The 22,466-nt window shown below is 47.7% G+C and overlaps 1 protein-coding gene across 1 annotated transcript in view; it reads left to right on the forward strand.

Annotated features, from left to right (window-relative positions):
* Positions 1-4,451: 4,451 nt before the first annotated feature.
* GRIN2B (glutamate ionotropic receptor NMDA type subunit 2B) overlaps positions 4,452-22,466 on the forward strand; it is a 263,568-nt gene continuing 245,553 nt past the window's right edge. Inside the window, exon 1 of the mRNA XM_044455269.1 lies at positions 4,452-4,582. The gene's annotated coding sequence lies outside the window, so the exon portion shown is untranslated. The remainder of the gene's footprint in view (positions 4,583-22,466) is intronic.

The following is a 22,466-nucleotide window of genomic DNA, read 5'->3' on the forward strand; positions in this document are numbered from 1 at the left end:
AAAAATCCACAAATATAGGGTTATTCCTTAAGACTGTCCTAGCTGTGCAATCCAGGACTTAGAGCTCATTACGGGCCTTCATCACAGCTGGCTGTTGAGCAGCTGCTGTCTGGTAAGTGGGGGTGGGAAAGAGGAGAATGCTGACACTCGTTTTCTTCCTGGCCTTTCCTCAGCCTCTCAGCCTTCTCTCAGAACATCACATCTCTGCTTCTACCTCTTCACAACTTCCTCAGAACCTTTCTTCACTATCTCTCTTCCATTTTCTCTCCCCACAATCTCCTCAGAACTGTTGGGTTCTGTCTCTGAGAACCAATCTTTTCAACATAGCTCCTCAGATCAAAAAGAGCTGAACACTAGGATGCACTGCACAGGGTCACACTCTGGCATTGGAGGTGATAGCTGAGCAATCTGACACCATGTGTAGTTTTTTGTTTTTGTTTTTTTTTTTTGCTGCTGTGAGGAATGAGACGTTTATTTTCTCTTTTTTGTAAATGTATATAAATATTGGCATCTCATGGAAGCACTGCCACTGAGCAGCTGAACCTATCAACTTTATAGCATAGAGGTTACTCCTGATACGTTTTGTCCACTATGCAGTGACAAAGGGGATATATCTTTACGTTCACCAAGACTACTATTATTTTGAGCATAATTTTAAAGATGGACTCACATTCTCCCAGCCCAGCGTTTCTCCTCCATCTTCATCAGAAGTAGTGTTTTCTTCATACTCTCAGCTTCCCCCTGGTATTACATTATGTCTTCCCCTGCATGCAGCCTCATCTGCTGCCTGCTATCTCTTCATCTGCAGCTTTTCCAAATTAGAGACTTCAGGTGCAGCATCTGCACTTTTCAGTGTTCTGTGGGAGGTGGAACATGAATATACACTCAGTTTTCATTCAGAGATTGAGAGACTCAAGAAGGACTAGTGAACCTTTGCTACAGTTCAAATCAGCCTTCTTTCCTAACCTGGTCTTCTCTAGCTATGTTGGCCAGGGATGATGACAGTTCAAGTCTGACACATCAGTATGGTGCAGGCTGGTTTAACTCCTCAGTTCTGCTTTGCACAGAGGTCTAGCAGGTGCTAGATATTTTGGATTATATGTGATGGTTTGTGAGAGTTGTGTATGCTTTTCTAGCATATGCTGTGCAATCCAAAATGTATGTGGATATAGCTCTATACCAGGGGTCCTCAAACTTTTCCACCAGGGGGCCAGTTGCAAGCTGCCAGTGCTGGGCATGGGCTGGAAAGGTGGTGCTGGCGGTGTGCGCAGGCTGGCACAGGGGTGGGGGCTGCACGTGCAGGCAAGCGCGCTGAGGGGGGTGGTGGGGCGCACGGCAAAGCAAGGCGAGGCACGGACGGGGGCAGGCATGCGTCATGAGGCGGGTGCATGAGGCAGCGGCTTGCTCACTTGGAGATCATTTTCTCTGAGTGAGCGAATTGCTGCCTCCCTGTGCGCGGGGCGAGGTGGGCAGTGGCAGGCACGTGTGTGGATGTGGGAGTGCACGCGGAGGGTAAAAAAGGGCATGGCGGGCCGGATCTGGCCCCTGGGCCTTAGTTTGAGGACCCATGCTCTATACAAGTGTGCTCTACCTCTGTGATGTGCCTGCCATGCAACACACACGAAAAGATAGACAAATTGCACTGGTGTAACATGTGTGCCTATGGATGATACATGAGTGCAGGCCTCAGGCTGTACAGCTCATTCTAGATGTGCAGCAAGTGCCTGGAGCTCAATCTTGTACAGAGTTGTGTGTGTTATTGAAAAGAGTGAGCAACATCTGGTTGCATGTATGGATTCACTATGGCAGGGGCCGGTGTTAACCTTCTCTCAGCCATGCTTGCTCAGTAAGGGCTGCTGAAGAGGAACTTTTCCTATGTTAGGAATCCATATGATAGAGGAAAGTGGAGTTTGAGTACGTGGGAGTTGTTTTAGCGGTTAATGGACTATAAGGGGCTGATCTTGTGCCCCTGGTAACAAGGGTAGAGACGTGGGAAGACGTTATCCACGGCTGTGCGACTTGTGAAGTCCAACTCTTTCGCACAATTGCCTCCATCCCCTCCTGCCTAGGGAGCGATCCCGAGCGCTGAGAAGGGGCTGGCCAGTGTTCCGCTCGATTTCCCATTACTTAGCTTGCTGCAGCGGGGCTTCCAAGATGGCAATTAAAACGCCGGGCATAATTATGGAGTATCCACGTGGATCTTTTCACGGCTTGCTTCCCCATTGTCTCCCCGCCGCCTGCCTTCCTGCGCTCTCAGGATCGCTGCTAGGAGAGCGCCTTGAACGGTAGCAAGGCCGGGTAAGGAGCACGTGAGGAGGCTCTTGCCTTGCCAAGGCGAGCAGCGAGGTCCCCGCTCGGGGCTCTGAAGGGAGGGGCACTGTCGAGGAGGGAAGCTTCCCTAGGGACTGAAACTTGGGCGCTGATTTGCGTCCAGCCAACCCTCCTGCCTGCCTGCCTGCCTGCCTGCCGGCGTGCTTAGCTAGCCCCTCGTCAGGGTTCGCCACATCGTGTGCCGTTCTCCGCTGTCGCCAGTAGGAGGCGCTAAGAGGCTGGGCTAAGCGTGCCTTTCTGCCCTCTGGCTACATGACGTTGGCAGTTGCCTCAGCCAGTGGCTCAGCAGTGGGGGCGGGGGAAGGGGAGACTATAGCCGGGCAGAGCAGAATCTCCTCCGCCCCCACTTCTGATATGGACACACACACCCTCACGCTCGTTGCGTGCATGCGTGTGAATGCATGCGGCTCCGTGGGCGCGGGACGGGGAAAGGCGGCCGGCCGCAGCCTCGCCATCCCCAGCCCGTCCCGGGGTGACAAGTCGCATCTTGTTTCGCACTCTCCAGCCCCCGCTCCAGCCCCCAGCCTCTTTTCCACGGCTCACGTGCAGGGAGCGCTTCTCGCTCGGTCACCGCCAGTGGAGGCGCGGTCCTCTCGCCGCCTCTCTCCGCGGCGGGCTTCACCCTCGTTTGCTCCCACCAGCGCCTCCGAGGACAGCCGTGGGAGAGAGCAGGGGAGCAGCTATGCATGCGCTCTAAAACCGCACCGGCGACTGCGTGCTCCCTCTTCGGGCTTGATCAAAGAAGAGGCCGTGCGGGAGTGAAGAACTTGAAGTGAATCGTAAATCTCAGCAGGGGCAGTTCCCCCACACCGACCCCCCAGCCTCCCAGCCCCAGAGGCAGCCGCCCCACGGACTTGCCCGTTGTCAGCAGAAGGTCTTGTTGGAACCGAAGGGGCCATCGCGCTGAGGGCTGCTCCTTGGGCTGCTGGCACGCGGAAGACCGGCCATGCACCAGCCAGTGTCTAGGGCCACCTCCCCTGCGTGCAACCACGGCTACCTAACAGGTAGCACATTGCCGATCCGGGTGGGTGGGTGGGTGGGTGGGAGGAGGGCGGGCCGGGGGCAGCACTACGACCGAGGCTGCCATTTTCCTGGAGGCACGTTGCAGGTGATGGCCACGAGAAGCCCGGACTGGCCACCGCGTGTCGCGGGCACGCCGGCCGGCCGGCCGGGGGTGCGTGTGTGCGTCTCCCCCCGGGTCCAGTAAGCGGAATGTCGCCTCGATGCCAAGTGGAGAGAAAGCCCCCGCACCTCTTCCCGCGTGCCCGTCCATCCGTTCATTCCCCGAAGGGTGGGGGTTGGGTGAGGAGGGGGAGAAGAGGGGGGCGGGGAAGAGACCGCCAGCATGTCAGCAGCAATGCAGATGGGCTTGGGAACGGCACTTGCTCGCCGCTGAACTGCTCCTTGCGAGTGGTGGGCTGGATTTCGTGCGCACGCGCCCGTGTGTACGTGTGTGTGTGTGTGCGCGCGCGCGTGTGTGCGCGCGTGTATGTGTGTGTGTGTTACGGGGTTCCTTCTCTCGGTGGTTTCTAGCTCGCCCGTTTCTCCCAGTTCGCCTCCGTGCCCGTCCCGGCAATGGCACAGGCAGCGCCTCTCTGAAGCCTTTCTCGATCTGTGCCAGCTGCTTGCCATTCCTGTGGCGCGGGGCTGATGTGGGGAAATGCGTTTTCTTTCCCATTCTCCGAAACGTGCTAGTGTCTCGACAGGGGAGCGATTCGGTCTCTTTCACACCCCTCTCAGACCGATCCTTTCCCCCTTTTCTTTTCAGCAGGGGACGCCTGGGGAATAATCATGCTTCTCAGAGGACCAGAATCGACATCCCGAGCCAGCCTGTTCTGCTAGGGTGCCCAGGAATATATATTTCTATTATCTGCATCATTAGAAGAGCCACCGCGGTATTTTCGTTGTTGTTGTGGTCTTTTTTTAAAGGAGCAAATGGAATGATCTCTTTGGATCCTGCATGTTACGACCCTCCTTTCCTCACGGTCTGATTCATCTTCGAAGCCGATCTCTCCCTAGCTAGCGCGCGCGTTTGGCATTTGCACCACTTCAAGACACAAGATTGCCAAAGCCGAGTCTTCTTGCAAGGAAGAGCTTTTTATTTTTTCTGTCTTGCATCGCCCCCTCCCCATTTGCTCCCAAACCTCATTCTTCTTATGTGGATATGCAAGCAAGAAGAGGAGACTGGATACTCCCAACATGCTCACTCCCTTAATCTGTCCGCCTAGAGGTTCTGCTTCTACAAACCAAGGTAAGATAAATACTTTCTTCCCCCCCTTTTTTTGCAGGGGGGAGAAAGGCAAAAAGGTGTACGTGTGTGGGGTTTGTTTTTAAATACCTTAGAAAAGTGGTAACTCATTTTTAGTGGCTAATTTGTACGAATGGCACGAACCATCCACCCAGCAGCTCACAAAAGCGCCAGCCATGCTGTTTGGAGAGCAGGTACAATTTTAAGATGGGGACTCATTCAGACATGTTGATTCTTCCCTTCCTGGGCTCATCAGATGAGATGGAGCTAAACGAGGCAAAAGATTGCCTCCCCCACCCCCAGCCTCGACCGACACCATTGTTGGGGTCCTTCCATGATTCTCAGGGGAGGTGGGGGCGGGGGTGGAGCAGGTGTGCAGGGGAGGAGAAAAAGGGTCCCCCACTTCGCCCCTGCCCGAGGAAATGCCAGCAGTGATTTTAGTTTCCTGCCTCGGCTCTGGCCGCTCCACTGCTCGCCCTGGCCAGCGAGCGACATGGTAGTGGGCTGGGAAGATGGTGCGTTCTGGTTGAAGCGCACCAGGCCCTGGAGATGTTGGGAGGCCTAATGCAGCGAGGTTGCTTTCCGGAGGACGAGCACTGGCGACCAGTGGCCAGCCAGATCCAGGGGAACGGACCGAAGCAGCGGAGGCTGCTGTGTGCCCAGGGGCTGGCAGCGTGCAGGTGGACGGTTATTTTCAGTCGAGGCACGTCAGGAGGCATCGTGGAAGCCACCGAATGCTTAATTTTATCACACCCCACCCCGCCCCGCCAAGCCCGCATCTGGTTTTCTTCCCTTCTCCCTGGCTGGTGCTGGTGGCTGTCAGCTGCGATGCCTTCTCCCACCCGCTTGCATGAGCCATGCAGTCTCTCCTCTCCTCTTCCCCCTCCCTCTTCCCTCCCTCACTCGCACACGCGTTCCTAAGCAAACTGCTACTCACTGGATGCAAAATGGCTCTCTTGGTTGCTCACGGCTGTACCTACGCGACACATACCGGTGCATGCACGATTGAAATTGGACGTGCGAGTCTTTCTGTAAGATGGTGGCAAGACAAAGGAGGACGAGTTCTGTTGTGAGTGGGTGTGGATGGCGATGCGCTCCTTGGAGCCTTGTGAAAAATGGGAGCCATGGCGTTTATTTTTAGTCGCGATCAATCCTCTTGGCAACCTTCTTCCCCTTCTTCCTCAGCCACATTGCCACTCGAGCCCCTCCGCGCGCGCGCGTGTCCCCCCACCCTCCCGCGCCAATCTGGATCCCCCACAGATCTCTAGCGCCGTGCTGGGGCCGCTCTGTGCGGCTTGGCTATGGCCGCGCGCTGCTGAGCAAGGTAGGGCTGAACTTCGAGGCGGCCGCGGGAGCCGCGTCCCCAGATGGTCCTCCACGTTCTCCCGGGAGATCTCGGGGCAACGGCAGCCCTCCGCCGCCCTTCCACTTCCCACCTTGCGCGGAGCGGCGCGAGGCCGCCGGCGTGCCAAGAAGGGGCGACTCGGCGAGCCGGCGGCGTTTGGCTGGCAGGGAGCGGCGGCCGCGGCGGCGTGGCTCCTTGCATCGCTACCACACCCCCTCAGGCTCTCGCTTGGGGCGGCTGCCTTTCCCCCCGGGAGGGCCGGATCCCGGAGGGCCGGGACTGAGGGAGCCGTTGCTTCTCTCGGTCCCCGCCCCGCCCGCCCCGCGAAAGGCTGACAGACGACCCCCGGGCGCCTCCCGACGGGCGACCAGGGCCCCAGCGGCGGCAGCGTCGGGAGAAGCGGCAGCGCCGCGAATCCGGCTGCGCTGGCAGGCTTCGCTTGCTCCCGCCGCCGCCGCCGCGATGGCAAGGGTAGGCGAGGCTGACGGCCCTTCCGCGCGAGGTAGGGCCCCCCCGCACCTCCAGCCAGCCACGTTCGCCTGGCGCTTCTATAAATAGCCCAGGATCTCGGTGACATCTGCCTACGTCCCCCGCTCCGCAAGTGGGAGTCTAAAGTTTACCTGCGCGGGGAGAGCGGGTGTGTGGGGGAGGCGGGGCCAGAGCGCGGGCGGGGGCGTGGCCAGCGGCTCTGGAGAGCCGCTTCGGAAGGGGCGGGAATTTCTCCGTCGCTTGCTCGGCGCAGGCAGGCGGGCAGGTGTGTGCCGGGAGCGCGGCTGTTGCTGCCGCCTTGCAGCACCGGCTTGATTTCGGCCGCACGCGCAGCCCGCCCCTCGGGCCCTGCGAGGCCGTCTCGGGCGCGGAGACGAGCAGCACGGAAAGGCGCGAGCTCCTCTCACGCGCTCGCCGGGCGCAGGACGGCTCGGTTTCGGAATGCGGGCCGGGCTGGGCTGGGCTGGGCTGGGCTGGGCTGGGCAGGGCAGGGGACTCTGCTCGAGCGGTCGCCGGCCTCCTTCGACCCGATGGACGAGGCTGCCAGCGGGCCTGACCGTCACGTTTCCCTTTCCACGGTGACTGTCTGGGTAGGGCGACGGGAGCTCCAAGCCCTCCGGCACGCCCAGGATAGCAACTTTCCTCGTGGCGGCAGCTAGCCGTTCTTCCTCACTGCAAGCGGGTTTTGCTTTTAAGTCGTCATTGTAGTGTTAAAAGGTAGACATTTTCAAGGGAGATCTTTAGCCACTTGTGAGCCTGTCTTCCGTTATTTGTGCCATAGACGTGGACGTTGTTTTAGCGATTTGAAGTGTGGAAAAGAAATTGCTTGCGCATGCTTGCTAATTGATTTGAAAATATTCCGTTTTAAGCCAGCAGCCTGTCATTTGCCTAAAATACCCATTTCATTAAGGGGTGTTCACAGATGACTTAATACATCATATTTTAATCTACTGTAGCTGGAATAGGCAAGCAGTTTTGAAACTGAGTTGCTTTTGCTCTCTAGCCTACCTCAATAGCATTTAGAGACAAACAGCATAAGAAAGCTCGAACGCACCTTGTGCATGTATGAACTGACTTTCTCCTACTTTGTATTAAAGATGCCCACAAGTGATTCATAGGAAGGAATTGTACTGAAAGGAGTCCAGAGTTTAATTTGTAAAAACACCATCTGCAGTCTGATTTTTCCCAGTCCAAAGCTAAGATTTGGGAAGGGACAGAGGCACACACCTCAGTTTCCATTTATTGTTGAACGAAAGCCACTTGCTGCAGAAAAAGAAAAAGGCAATCTGTACCTTGGTTGTTAGGAAAGGAGACATGATGAAGAATAACTAGAGCTGAATGGAGGCAGAGGGGGAGCTGTAACTCCAGTTGCTCTGTGTTTAGGTTTGCAGGTGAGCCTGACCAACCCCCTTTAAAATGTTTCTTAAATACACATTACCCCTTCTTTATACTGCTGTTTCTACTTCCACCCATCACCAGTTCTTGTAGTACTTTATTTTTTGTTATTTTATTAAAATGCTTTTCAATTTTATTTATTTCATTTTTATACCACCCAATAGCCGCCCAAATCATTGTCCAAGTAATAAAACTAACCAAAGATAAAATACATCCAATGCAAATGGCAAGATGAGCCTCAATAGTCTGGGCAACGCAGCTGTATGCATGGTACCAACGCACTGTGCCCCCAGATTTGGAATCATTTCACCAACTGGGTCTCTTTTCCCATCTTCCCATTCCAAGCTGGCTGATGCTTGATCAATCTGTTTTGTGATTGGTGATCTTCTAAGGAGCTTCAGACAATAGATTTCGTTCAATACCATAAGTCTGGTTGGTGGCAGAATATGGGAAGGGTGTGAAGAAGTGAATGGGAACAAGAGGCAAAGACTGGCAGAAATTTGTGGAAGGCAGGAGTGACCTCATGTTGAGTTGTCCTTATGTTTAAAATGATAGCAGAGTCACTAAGGTGTCAATAAGCAGGAAAAAAATCATACTTCAAATATGATAGGTATAGACAAATGCTAGCTGCACTCACGGAAATAGAACTGAGAAGTAAATGAGTGCAGGTATGCAAACTCAGATATTCCACAGATAATGAGAATGTTTCTATTATCGTGCACTCAAACCCAGGCAGCTCCACAGGACACAGGCATGTCAAATATATACCTACAGATATAGATACATACATGTATTTATCTATACATATAAACTCACAACTCTCAACATACCTTAAGTCATATCTGTAAACACATATATTTCTAATAAAATATAAATATACACACAAGATACACTTGGAGTTTATCCATTACATAGGTTGAGTGCACAGATAATTGGTAGCTGTAGATAGGAAACATACAGCACATTATAAATCCAGTCTTCCACACTTACCAGAAAATCCACAGAAGCAAACATACATTGATAATACATCCATGATGCATTCATGCATGTGAAAATACAAGAAGCGTACAGAGTAGAATTTAATGCAAAAGTTAGGCCTGGCACATAAATTGCCTGGGACTTCGTTCAGCGTGTTGTGCCTAAGTACAGAATATTGCTGTATGCATTACATTAATTCCTACACAGGGAAACTCTCACTTAGTAAACCCCAGTGTCTGTCTCTCTCTCCCCCACACCTTCTCTGACACACATCTTAAGGCACCCATGTACACCTTCCTGTAAAAATACACATCTATTTTGTGGCAGCTCTACATTTTTGGAAGCCACAGAACAAGTGGTTTACAAAAATGTGTAATGATGGCAAAATGTGACATTTATGGTGTAGTTTTCAGTCAGTGAAGATTATTAGCCTGCTTCCCCCCCAAAAAATCCCTTGTGTGCCATGGCCCTCAATCAAAAGCCCCATACATCATACATACATCAAAGGCTTCTTAGTGTGTTGGACTTCCCATCAGCAGCTCGAGCTCCAGCAGTTTTCATTTTAGAAAACAGGGCCACACTCCTATGTACTCTTATTTGGGAGTGAATCCCACCGAACTCTGGCTTATTCCCAAATAAACCTGAAACAGACCACACTGCATGACTACTACAGATGCATATGGCAAACATACTCAAGTATCAGCATTCAGAAGCCATATACAGAGATGGTGCGTAACTAATAAGTGTACAGGAATTTCTAGGCCCACAGAAACAAAAGTGGTGGGACAGGATACTGATGAATCATTTATAGTTGCATCCACTTCTCTACTCACAAAGCTCACTCTGCCATGATAAGCAGTTTCATATCCTCCTGTTCCCAAGAGAAAGGATTTTCGTGTAGGAAAACATGTGGAAACCATCTGCAGATTGAAGTACTGGATGATCCCACACGTGTACTTTGTTCAGTGTAAATGAAGTGAAAATACACTCATTGGGAATCCGTGCGCATCGCGGATGGGGCTAAATAGTCTCGCTCCAGTTCCCCCACGACCCAGAATCCCAACGCTCGCATGTGCCCTGGCTCGGATGTCTTATTCTATTTCTTCAAGGTCTGTGAGATTGCGGTCGAGGATCACTTCAGGTATGAACTGACGCGGGGACAATTTGCAGCGGGCGAAGCGATGTCGTGCGCACGACACTTACGTCCAGCCGGATCGCAGGCACGTGCAACTGCCGCCTGGGGCGGCCGCTTGGCCATTTGCTGCTTTTCCCCGCGCGGGGTGCTGCCCTCGTCCTTCCTCGGAGGCTTCGGGCGCAGTGACGGCGTGTTCGCCCTGGATGCGGGCTCAGAGCGCCCCTTTGACGAGGCCGCTTCCACGGCCTCGAGCGCGGCACCCACCTCAGCCTGAGCGGTACCGCTCAGGTCAGGTCAGGTCAGCGGAGCCCGCTCGCAGGGGCCACGCATCGGAGCGTGCTGGAGAGGACGGGCGCCACGTGCACGCACCCGAAAGCCGTCGAGCGCCCAAGCAGCCGCTCCCTCGGAGGGACGAAACGCCTCCGCTCCGCCGTGGGTCACCTCGCAGCCCTCCCTGGCAGGCCTCCGCCCGCCCATTCCTTCGGCGCAGGGTGCGGCGCCCGCGGCCCCCCAGGAGCTCCTGCGGGGCGGCCCGGCCGCGCTTCGTGCGCCGCGCGTCCGCCCGCGGCTGCCGTGCCCACGTGCCGCAGGGGCGGCTGGACGCGGCCCGTCGGAGGGGTGGGCTGCGGTTGCCGCCTTGCCCCGAGGAATGCTTCCGGTGGAGCCCGCGCCTTCTGGGCCATCTCCACGCGCCGAAGACCTCCTCGGCCCCACGCCCCGTTGCCGCTCCCCGCTCTTTCGGCTCCCGCGCACAATTTCCTTGCCGCGGCTTCCACCTCTCCAGGTCGTTTTTCGCTGTACTTTCTCCTGTCTCTGGCTTACGTGCTCTGCTCGGCACCCGTGGCACCGCGGACCGTCGTACCTGAAGGGCACCGCAAGGCAGCGGCAGCAGCGCGGGCACACGAGTGCTCCCCGCCGCCTCCCTCCCCGCCTCCCCCGAGCGTTGTGTGCGGCAAGGCACAGCCCCCTCGACGCGTCCCTACCAGTCGCTCGCCCTTTCCTTCCACAGCTCTCGCTCTCTCAGCATCCTCATGGTGACTTAACGCAGGTTACAAGGAAGAGCCGTGCAGCATACTCGAGACTAACAAAGGTAGATTCGTTACTTAAAAAAGATTTCCACCTGTTTGGAAGCGCACAATTGAGGTGTTTAAAGAGTAGTCCCCACCCCCACATCTATGGAGGTTTTTTCCTGCATGCTGCTCATGATGGTGTATGAAGGCAATCTAATCTTTATTGCTTGGGCGTAGGGGAAGCCTGGGTATCTTTGGCATGAACTGGTCATCTTGATTTGCATACCTATGAAATCTGTTTGTCTCTCTGCCTCTCTTGGCAAATCACCTCCAGGCTAGAAGTAGTATCATTCTACTTCAGTCCACTCCAGAGGCTGGCATTCACAAGGTGAGAGTTGTGCCCTAGCATCCTTTCTGATTCTAGAATCCTGGACTGGGCCTTTCAGAGCTCGGGACATGGCTGTCACCCCATTTGGGTTGCTTGCATTCCTGGGCCTGCCTCACCTGCCCACCTGCTTCCCCAAGTGTCAGATTTGTGTTGGATCCCTGCTTATCTATCAGGAATATCCTTGCCTACAGTCTGAGTGGCACAGTGCCTGGTCAGCTGCTGGCTCATCCACTTTTACTTGGTGAGACCAAATGAGTGGCTGCAGCCCGGGCAAGCTGCTCCAAACAAACATGCTGTGAATGTGTGCAGAGTCACTGGAGCAATGAAGTTCAGAATATTGTGCTGCCTGAGTTCTTTGCTTTCTCTCTGGGATGGTCAAGGGTGTTTATGATCAGCAAGAGGAACGCTTCACCACTGGCAGTTTGCAGATGCCAGATCTGACTGGGAAGGTCTCCCATCCACAATGAATGGTGAAATTTTAGTTCTTTGTAGGTTTTTTTCCTTCTGTTTTTTCTTTACCTTTTAGCAAAGGTTCTTAAGACTCTGTATTAGCATAACTTTCTGGGAGTCCTTGCATATCAGATGTAAGCTATACACTGTCCTGGGTTGGTTGCATACACTCAGCCTGCAGAATCTGCATTTCCGAGGTACAGATGAACTGCTGATGTCTACCCTATATTATATTCCTCTTAAGTCAGATACTTTTTATCTCCAAAAACTCTGCTTTGGTGGTGGGGAAAGGGAAAGAGTAGAGAGCCCATATTGTGCTTTATAATCTCTGGAAGACAGACTCTAAAGGAGCAAGAAGTTTGAAAAAAATAGTGGGTTATTCAGTGACACCCCTTGCTGCAGTAATAATAAGGGATGCTAGGGATGGAGAGCAGATACGCAGCCTTTAGTTTTGCTGTGTTTGCATTTATAATGGAAAGAAAAAAAATCTATTGGTTTTCTTGGTTTAACCAAGGCAAGTGGTGGTTGTGGTCAGTAGAATCTCACAACTCCCTGGTAACAGCTTGTTTGTTCTTCCAGTAAGACTGGATGGGAATTATATTCATTGTACTCATGCAATTAATACGAATGCTTTCTGTTTCAGCTTGTCTTTTGGGAGGTATGGAGCAAAATGACCTCAATGTCAAATTTGAGGAAATGTTGCTCAGAATGCTATCCCAAGTTATTGGTAAAAGAGAATCGTAAGAGTCTTGGAAAACCTACGCAAGGATCACTGATGTCACCATGTATGTGAAGGGCTGATGCTCATGCAAATCTGTGATAAGTTTGCATGTTTCTTTCTAGAGTGGCAAGAGATTAAAGGAGCAACACTCTACCGGGTTTTGTTTCCTTTGAAAGACTGGGACTTATGATGGCATTTGTAATAGTTATTTGATTACAAATATGCAAGCAGATCTTGTTGGAAGGTAGTGACTCGTAAAAGCAGAGAGCACCTCCGGCAATCCTGTACCAGATTCCCTGCAGAGAGCCCCTTCACCCAAATATGCTTCTGTTGCAGTCAACTCACAGCTATTTTCCTTCTGTCTACTCCCCTCCAGGTTAATTTTGACCAGATCCAAAATGATTACTCCTTCACACTAAAGGGAAGGAATCACACACCAGAATTTAAGAAGGCATCACATTTTAAAAGATGGAGATTCTGAGCTATCACCTGTTATTAGTTTGTATTGATGAAATATCAACTGATCATTCTGATGTATTAGCAAGCCATTAAAAAAAGCTGGTCTCCCTGTGTCTCTACTAGACATTCCAAGCCTGAAAGGAAAAATAGTAGCATTGTTAGCTGTGGTGACTGTGTGCTTTTGGACTCTACAGTCCATTCATTCCCCTTTTGCTTAAAGATTTAGGCCAGATTCCGAGTTCATGGAATTTGTAAGATAGGTGTAATCCAATTGCTTTGGATTATGATAGGTTATAATATGAGCAAGAAATAGTGGCAAAATAATAAACATTTTCTGAGACAGGTGAAGGATAATATAGTCTAAGCAAATATCTAAATGGCATCATTTGCATTGTCTGCAACTTGGTTGACATCAGCCTCACTTCAATATTCAAAATAACCCTAACCTCATGGTTCTGCATGCTTATGACAAACAATAAAAGGGGCAAAGTTCTCAGCCACAGTCTCAGCCTTTGTGGTGCAATGGAAGCAATTCTAGTTTTGAATATGGGACTCTTGCATTCAGATTCTTGTTTATTCGTTAGGTAGTTTGGGGCAAGTCAGCATTTCCAACTCTTATGCACCAGAGAAAATTATGGAAATAAATTAGACTAAAGGTGAAGTTATTTGTGTTCCACACAATCCTATGTCAAATCAAAGATTTCTAGGACTACTTTGCTGGAATGGAAGTTATTATGCAAACTTTGTAATATTGCACCTGTTTTCATTCTACTCTGTTAATATTTGATGGCTCCCAAAGCTATTTAGACTTAGTCAGTTTAGCTGATTTCCTAGTGCTGTGCTAGGGAACCTGTGCCCTCCAGGCGTTGTTGTTGAAACTGCTGTCCACCTGGCCAAGCATGACCAGGGATCATGGATAATGGGAACTGTAGTTCAACATCTGGAGGTACAGGTTCTTTGTCTCTGTCCTAGACCCTAATAGCTATCTTTATATGCTCAAATACCATTGTTATCTTAAAATTAATAAAAACCTCTATCATCACATCCCAGGGCTACATTCTAGCCTATACATTAGGATCAAGAACAAAGCACCGTATTACTTTCTGGCCCAGAAAAAGATTGGGGTGCAGATGCAGCAATTATGGAGGTTGACCAAACAATTTACATGGGCTGGATACTAAGTATTCTCTAGATATCTAGGAGGTTATGGCAGACACTTCTCGTTTCCGGTCATTAAGGTCAGCTTCTTTCCTGGAATACCCACATTTTGTAGTTAACATTTGCTCAGACATGTCTTCAGATTTTTCACTACCTGCACTTGTGCAACTGTTGGCTTCTTGTAAGTCTTTTCTCTAGGATAATATGGGAGTGAGATTTACTCAAATAATTTGTCTGAAATGAATACACTGGGAAATAGCAATAGACTATGAGGAAAGACGATCACTATTTTTGCTTCAATAAAACAGTCAATATTTCTGGGATGTCTCAGCTAGTTTAATATGTGGAAGACCCTTGCTATGGTATCCAAATAGTCAAGCTTAAGCCCTATACACATTTACCTGGGAGTAAGCTCTATTAAACTGTATGAGACTTGCATCTCAGTACACATGTGCTGCAGTGAACTGTTCAACTGTTGTTCTGTTGCATACTGACCAGTGATTAAACACTGCTGAATAAAATGGAACTTATTTCCAAGTACAATTCATGAGTTTAGGATACAGGCACTAATGCTATTAAGAGTCCCAGTTCTGAACTTTTATATGAACAATGTACATAGAGTAATCATACTTATGATTTTCTTCTACTTTTGCTTTCTGTGCTAAAAATTAAGCTGTGGAAAATGTAAACTTGAAACTCAGTCAAGTTGTAGAGACTAGGATGCCAGATGCAAAAGAGGAGAAGGCTTCCATATTCCTTAATAGTTGTACAGAAGAGGACATTTTAGCAGGTGCAACTTGTCATGTAAGCTACGTCTTGAAATTCCCTCTTCTGCACATCTCTAAAAGGTGCTCTTTTCCATCTGGTCAACCGATTCCAGACTGATGGTTGCTTTATCTGAAAACTGATTTTCCTCATTATTTTTCATGGCGCAATTTTCTTTTGGAACAATTGTGAAAGTGACAGCTTTTCACAGGCAGCAGTGAAGGAATCTAGAACATTCTTGTTGCAGCAATTTGGCAGCAGGGTGTCCTGCTACTGCTAGATGAAAAAAAGGGGGGGGGGGGGGCGGGAAGGTCTTTCCAACACAGGTCTTGTTTTGGAGAAAGCTTGATTTTTTTTTTAAAGAAAAAAAATCAAGGTTAAATAAACACCTAAAAATGCTTTGTAGATGCTTTCTATGTCAGGAGGACAGGAATAAACATGTCCCTGTTGTGAGGCACTGGTGCTGAGAGAAGAGGCTCATGACAACTCTGTGATATAGTCTGGTTTAATTACCCCCATATTGCAGGTTGTGGGAAAGGCCAAAGTTAATTGACTTTATGTGTTCCATTAACAATCACATCTTGCAGACTAGAGGAGGGGTCAGAAGATAGTGCAGCCCACTGTTTAGGTCCTCCCATATGGAAATATGGCATGTGGGCTTATATCAACCTTATATCATGATTTCTACTTTTCAGAAAGGGGTTGGTAATGGTTGTTGTATACAACATCCCTCTAACAAAGGCTTTTGAAGAGCTGTCACCTGTTTGGTCTTGATTGATTAAATGTAATGTCACCAATACAGATCAGTGCTATGAGTCTATATAGCACACTCGTGATGGCAAGATGTAGGCAGATGGTAGAGCAATTGCAGTAGAGATACAGATATTTACAAGTTCAGACAAACTTCCTCTTTCCTGTGGCACTTTAAAAATGAAATTAATTGTTATGGTCTAAGCTTTGTACTGTCCCCCACCCCCACCCCTACCCCGTCTCCACATCCTCGCCCAACAAGAAGTGCAATTTTTGTATGTATGTTTATAAATCACACCACATATTCTCTCCCTCTCTCTCGCACACGTGCATATGCACACAAGCGCACACACACACCCTATAGGAACAGAAAATAATACTGTGCAAAGACCATGAAACAGAAAAGGTGAAATCTGTAATATTGCTTCACAAAGATCAAATGTGTACAAGATAAACATATTGACCATTCATTTATGATGACAGAATCTTCCTGGATTTGTTATGTGTCTGACTTATTGGTGCAAGTTTAGCATAGTTTAGAATAGTAATTTCATGTTGGAAGAATCTCCCTTTGATTTTTTTTTTAATTGGAGAATGATTACTTTTTTTAAAGGCAGCAAAGTGCTTCTGTATATAACAGATCTTAATGTCTGATTGGCGCCCAGTGATAATTTTGCCTAGAGATGGAATAGCTTGTCCATTTTAGACAGCAGAAAGGCATTGGTGGCAGGGGATGAAGTAGCTTCATGCTAGTGGATCGGTGGTCAACAAGCCCCTGATGTTATTAGGTCCTCTTATGGTGTTTTCAGCCCCTAGTGACTATGGGGACAGCACTGGCATCTGGATTTCTTGCAAGGTGTGTGTTTCTATTAGGTAGCCTGTCACTGCTGCAGATTAGTCATCTTAGATTAAGGGACTGTCTGTGTGTCTACGTTACCTGAGGTTATCATATATCATGTTGTGAGCAACAAAGACATCAAAAGATGTCCCACACAAACTTCGGGTTGCAACAGCAATCTAATGAAATTGCCATTTCCATTTTCACTCTGTCTCATTCTGCACGTGTTTATTCAAAAGTAAGGCACACTGAACTCAGCGTGACTTCTTCCCAAATTAGGATGGATAGCATTGCAAGTTTAGTTTTCAGTGGGATTTACAGAGTTTCAGCACTGTTTATTCTGTGTTAGAATAGAGAATCTAGTATCCATTTTCTGTCTGGACCCCACTCTGATTGGCTTGGCATCCAGACTTGGTGTCCAGGTGTTAGTGCGTCTGCAGTGCCATATGGAAAGTCTGCATTTTAAACTCTCATCTGCCCTCTCTCCAGGATGCCACAGGCTAAGAATATTGTAAAAATGTTGCAAGTATTAGTGTATTTTGTGGTGAGCTTTATTCCTGGTTCTCCTCATTTCATTTCAAGCCTATTAATTTGTTGCAAGTCAGTTAACAAACATTATTTAATACTAAGCAGCTGATGTCTATTCATATGAATTAGAGTGGCTATTAACCCCTGTAATACATGAATTAACATGTACTGTCCCCCCCCACCCCACCTGTTTCCTCAGTCCACACATCTTTAAATGTTGCAGCACACAATATTCTGTGCCAACTGTTGGGGTCAAATCCAGAAAATGATGTGTAACTCAAACATCTGTTGTCTCAAACAATTCTGAATACAGGAGTGCTTCCAGACAAAGTTTCCATAGTTAAACTGTGGCATTAGTGATGGCCACCAATCAGAAGGCTTTAAGAGGGAATTAGATAAATTCATGAAGGGTGTGTAGGCTGCATGGGACATGGGCTGCCTTGTTTGAAGGTTGTGAATATCATGTACCATCTAGATAGTTTTGTAGTTAGTGCTGGAGTGGAATCAGTGTTTGTGATCCATATTGATGCCAGTGATGTAGGGAAATGTAGTCCTGAGGTTCTAGAAGTCAAAGTCAGGAGTTATGTAGATGGTGGAAATGTGGGATCTTCAAGGCAGCTTTCTATAAAATGCTGCTGGTTCCATGTGCAGGGAAAGCTGAGGAATGTGAATGCATGGGTGAGATGGGAGTGCATCTAGAATGTGTTCAGATTTTCTAGGCCCTTGGAACATCCTGGGGCAAACTGGACCTCTACAGGAGGGACACTCTCTATTGGAATGACAGTGGAACCAGACTGCTGGTGCATTATATTAAAGGGGGTGGGGGGTAGAGCTGCCTTTAAACTGAACCACAGGAGAAAGCCAGCAAGAGCTGGGAAGCACCTGGTTTGTGTTGAATTATCTCTAGGGGTGGAAGATGGAAACATTTCTAATTGCCCACATGTAGGAGGGGAGGAAATAAGCCATGATCATATCAGGCGATATGACAACCAGTAAGAGTGCCAAAAACTAAGTTCACATGTCTGGAGAGGAAAAGTGTATTCAGTTGTACTATGCAAATACAAGAAGCTTCTGAGCCCCAGTAGGAGAGCTGGAATTGCTGGCAGTAAAGGAGAAGCTAGATATAGTGGGCATTATGGAAACCTGGTGGAATGAAGGGAACTGATGGGATACAGTCATCTTTGGATATAGATTCTATAGGAAGGACAGGGAAGGGCATACCGGGCATACTGGAGGAAGTGTTGCTCTCTATGTTAAAGAGGGCATAGAGTCCACCAGACTTGATAATCTAAAAGGTTCAGACTTCTGAGCAGAAACACTGTGAATGTCAACCTGACTCCAAAACTAATTTAGTCCTACAAGTATGCTATTGTGCTCCAGACCAGGATGTGAGATGGAGAATGAAATCAGAGAAGCCTCAAAAAATAGAATAGCATAGAATAGAATAGAATGAAAGCAAGCAAGCAAGCGGCATTGTTATAATAATGGGTGATTTCAATTACCTCATGTTGACTGAATAAGTGTGTGTTCCAGTTCTAACAAAGAGCATAAATTCTTAATGTGCTAAATGCCCATTTTCTCAATTGGTTATAGAACTGATAAAAGGGGAGGCTATCCTGGATTTAATCCTAGGTGGGGCTGTCCAGAACCTGGCAAGAAAAGTAAATGTTGTTGAACCATTTGGAAATGGTGACCACTGTATTATTAGATTTAATACACATTTAGGGTTAGGATTGCCAGAGTGGTCCAACACAATCACATTTGACTCTAAAACGAGCATCTTCTCTAAAATGAGAATACTGGTAAAAAGGAAATTGATAGTGTGAGTCAAGAGGATTAAATCCCTTTAAAATACATGCAGATTGCTCAAAATCACAATAATAGAAGCTCAATTTGTATTTATACTGCAGGTTAGGTAAGGTAGCACAAACTTCGGATGATCATTGGCATGGATAAAAAGCATTGTCATAGAAGCTATTAGAGAGGAAAAATGCTTCCTTCAGAAAATGGAAGTCTTGCCCAAATGAGGAAAACAAAAAGCAGCACAAACTTGCAGAAGGGAACAACAAGTAGGCAATAAGAAATGTAAAAAAGCATTTTAAGATCCATATTGCTAACAACATCAAAAAGCTAGGAAAGCACTGTTGGTTAACAATAGAATTAAAAGAATACTGAAGGGGAGTCAGAGAAGGTGAATGAATTATTTTCGTCTGTCTTCAGAGCAGAGGATATAGGACAGATTCCTGTTTCTGAACTTACAATATTCAGGAAGGGAGACTGGGGAATTAAGGCAGATGGTGATGACAAAAGATGAAATTCTAAACCTTAGTGGTGAACTGAAGGTTAATAAATCACTGGGCTCAGATGATATCCATCCTAGAGTTCTTAAAAAAACAAATCTAAAATTGCTGACTTCCAAACAAAGATATTTAACATGTCGCTAAGATCAGCCTCTGATCAAAGGGCTAGAGAATGACTAATATAACACCAATTTTTAAAAAGGGATTTGGGGAAGATCCAAGATTTTAGAGTTGGGTTAGCTAATATCTGTTCTGGATAACTTGGCTGAAAACATTATTAAAGATAAAATCAATGAGCATATGGCAGGACATTCCCTGCTGAAAAAGAATCAACATGGTTTTTGCAAAGGTGAGTCCTGTCCCCCCAAACTATCAAAGCCCTTTGGAAGTGTGAAAACACATGTGGGCACCAAAATGACAAATGCACTAAGCGAGTATAAAGTGATGAACACTGGGGCCAAAAGTACCAACTTCAAGGATAAGCTGATGGGATCTAAACTAGTGGTGAATGACCAAGAAAGGGACCTTGGGGTTGTGATGACAGCTCAATGAAAATGTCGACTGACTGCATGGCTGCTGTGGAAATAAAAAACTCCATGTTAGCTATAATTAGGAATGGAATCAATAATAAAACTGCTGCATTTAGTTATAAAACTGTATAACTCCCTTATACAAATCTTTGGTGTGACTGCACTTAGAATATTGTGTATAGTTTTGCCCCTCTGCACCTGAAAAGGGGCATTATGTCATGCAAAATTGCAGAGAGGAACACCTGAAATGATGAAAGGGCTGGAGCAACTCCCTTATTAAAAACTAAGAAGGCAATCCTATGTGAACTGGGAGTAAGCTCCACTCAACTCAGTAGGGCTTAAAGCGGAATCCTGTATATATCCACTCAGAAGTAAGTGTTGAAAAGACAGTATACCATTTCCATCTGTATTGCTTCTTTTTTGATAGTCATTGTAACTGAGAGATACTGGCTGTCAGAGGAAAATTGGGCAGAAAGTTCTAACAAGTTAGACCATATCTCATACCTCATTAGGTTAAGCTTACTGTGTTGTGCTCAATGCAAGCACTTAGCCATGGAATATATGTAGGATATTAACGTGTTTGTATTAGTATCTGGCACCTTTTATAGATACTGAGACAATGCATGCAAAAGCTCAGTTAAATTATCACTTGGAGCTAGTTGTTGATTTGCATTTTTCTCCACCCACTCCACTAGGAACAAAATTCCCAACCCTTGCACTAATTGGAGATAAGATATACAATGGCCCATGACTCTGATTCATCTAAGACTGGAAACCACACTTTAATATTTCTTTCAAAGATCGTGGTTGCGCTCCTGCAGGAAAGAGGGGTGCAATCATGGGCTCAGTCATGCAGGAAAGACAGGTGCGATCTCCCCCCCCCCCGCCCCCAGCACAATCAGCCATCTCCCCACTCGGGGTTGGGGGGTGGGGAGATGGCCATGATCATGGTTGCCACCCAATGTGGAGTTTGCAACCTAAGTTAAAATTTTTATGTTTGTTCGCGACCCGATTTGGTTGTGAACTGAAGTGTTTGTGAGCCAAGGAACCACTGTATTGGGTTTTGGATTATTTATTTATAACATTTATATCCCATCCTACATGAGAAGAACGTCCCAGGATGGCTTTTTGCCTACAGTACTTAAGAGGTGGCCAAGGAGTGTGCATGATTGTCCCATCTTTCTTGTTCAGTCACCCCTCCAGAAATCTGTGGTCTCCTCAGCTTCTTGCATTGCTGTGAAAGCCCAGAGAAACCATTATGAGGGACTTCTCTCCACTGGGTTTTTTCAGACCAGAAAGCACAAGGAACTTGGGAGGCCTCAGAGTAATAGGGAAAAATGTAATAGGAAAGGAAGAAGTGTGCAGTGCCTTCAGCTATCTCATAGTGATTAGGTAAGCTCAAAGACACAATCCAAACCAATTTGAAATAAAGTATAAGATGGCATGAGAATGAAGCATTTGGAGGCCTCTTTCATGGGTGAAGAAAACTTTTAGGAAATTGGAGGGCAGATATTGGCATAACACTAGCTCTATCTCTTCATTGGAAGTAGATACAACATTATTCTGACACACTTGCTATGGGGTTATCAGGGAAGTAGTGGCATTATAAACATTTGTGTTAGAAGACAAGTTGTATCTACATCCATTCCTTATAAATTTAGTGGTTGCAGGATGCTGAACCCTGAAAAATTACAACTAGAACTGAACCAAAATTACCTGGAAATTTTCCCTTATAACCCTCCATGGATATTGAAGGCCATTTCACAGAATTTTCTCCAATTTTTGTTCACCTTACTACCTTTTTTTGGGGGGGGGGTGTAATTACTTCCTTTTCCTACCTCCCACAATGCTAGGTATGTGGCATGGTGAAGGATGTAAATTGGGCTAGGCTGCCAACATGGTTGATGATGTTGCCACTTTTCAGGGCAGCGCAAAGAGCATTTCTTTTATGAATAAAAGAAAGACATTGTGCTAAAACCCCTGCCAATGGTGAGTTCTACCAGGGAGAAACTGTTGTAGAATTTCCCTCCCCATCAAAGAGAACTTAAGTGAAAATGTTCACCCTGTTTCTATGCCCACAAATGGGGTGGAGAATTTTAAGAGACCATTGGCACACAACTCTTAATTTCTATCCTGTATAATAACTGAAGCTATTTCTATATTGCACAATATCTTCACAATTAAAACCATGGTTATGCTCTATTAATTACTGAGAGTGAAGGTGGGGGGAAGGAGTGCCTAATTTTCTTAGGCCTGGTTAAGAGAATACCTCTGTTATGCATGTCTAGTTCACTGCTGCTTTTCTGTGCATTGTATGCATTGAGAGCTTTTGCAGTAGTGGCAAAGATGATGATGAAGCTGCTGGCAGTAGTTGCCTGAGCTCCCTTAATGTCCCAGAGGTGTGTAGGTGGCAGAAATGTCTCTGGCTGCCCATTGACTGAGCTTTTGGAGGACAGGGCTCTTGTCCCTTTCATGATTGTGGAGAGGCAAGGATTTCATCAAATGCAGTTTTCCCCAAATATTAAAGGCATAGAAACTCTGTCTTCACCTTTGTCTATTTGTATTAGAGAGGGATGAATGAAAGTGCCTAAGAACATGTTGAAAAAATGCCTAGGTAACGTCAAGTAACAAATTGGTGCAGAACATTT

This window comes from Varanus komodoensis, unplaced genomic scaffold, assembly GCF_004798865.1.
Source record: "Varanus komodoensis strain SLA01 unplaced genomic scaffold, ASM479886v1 scaffold8, whole genome shotgun sequence".
Lineage (NCBI taxonomy): Eukaryota > Metazoa > Chordata > Lepidosauria > Squamata > Varanidae > Varanus > Varanus komodoensis.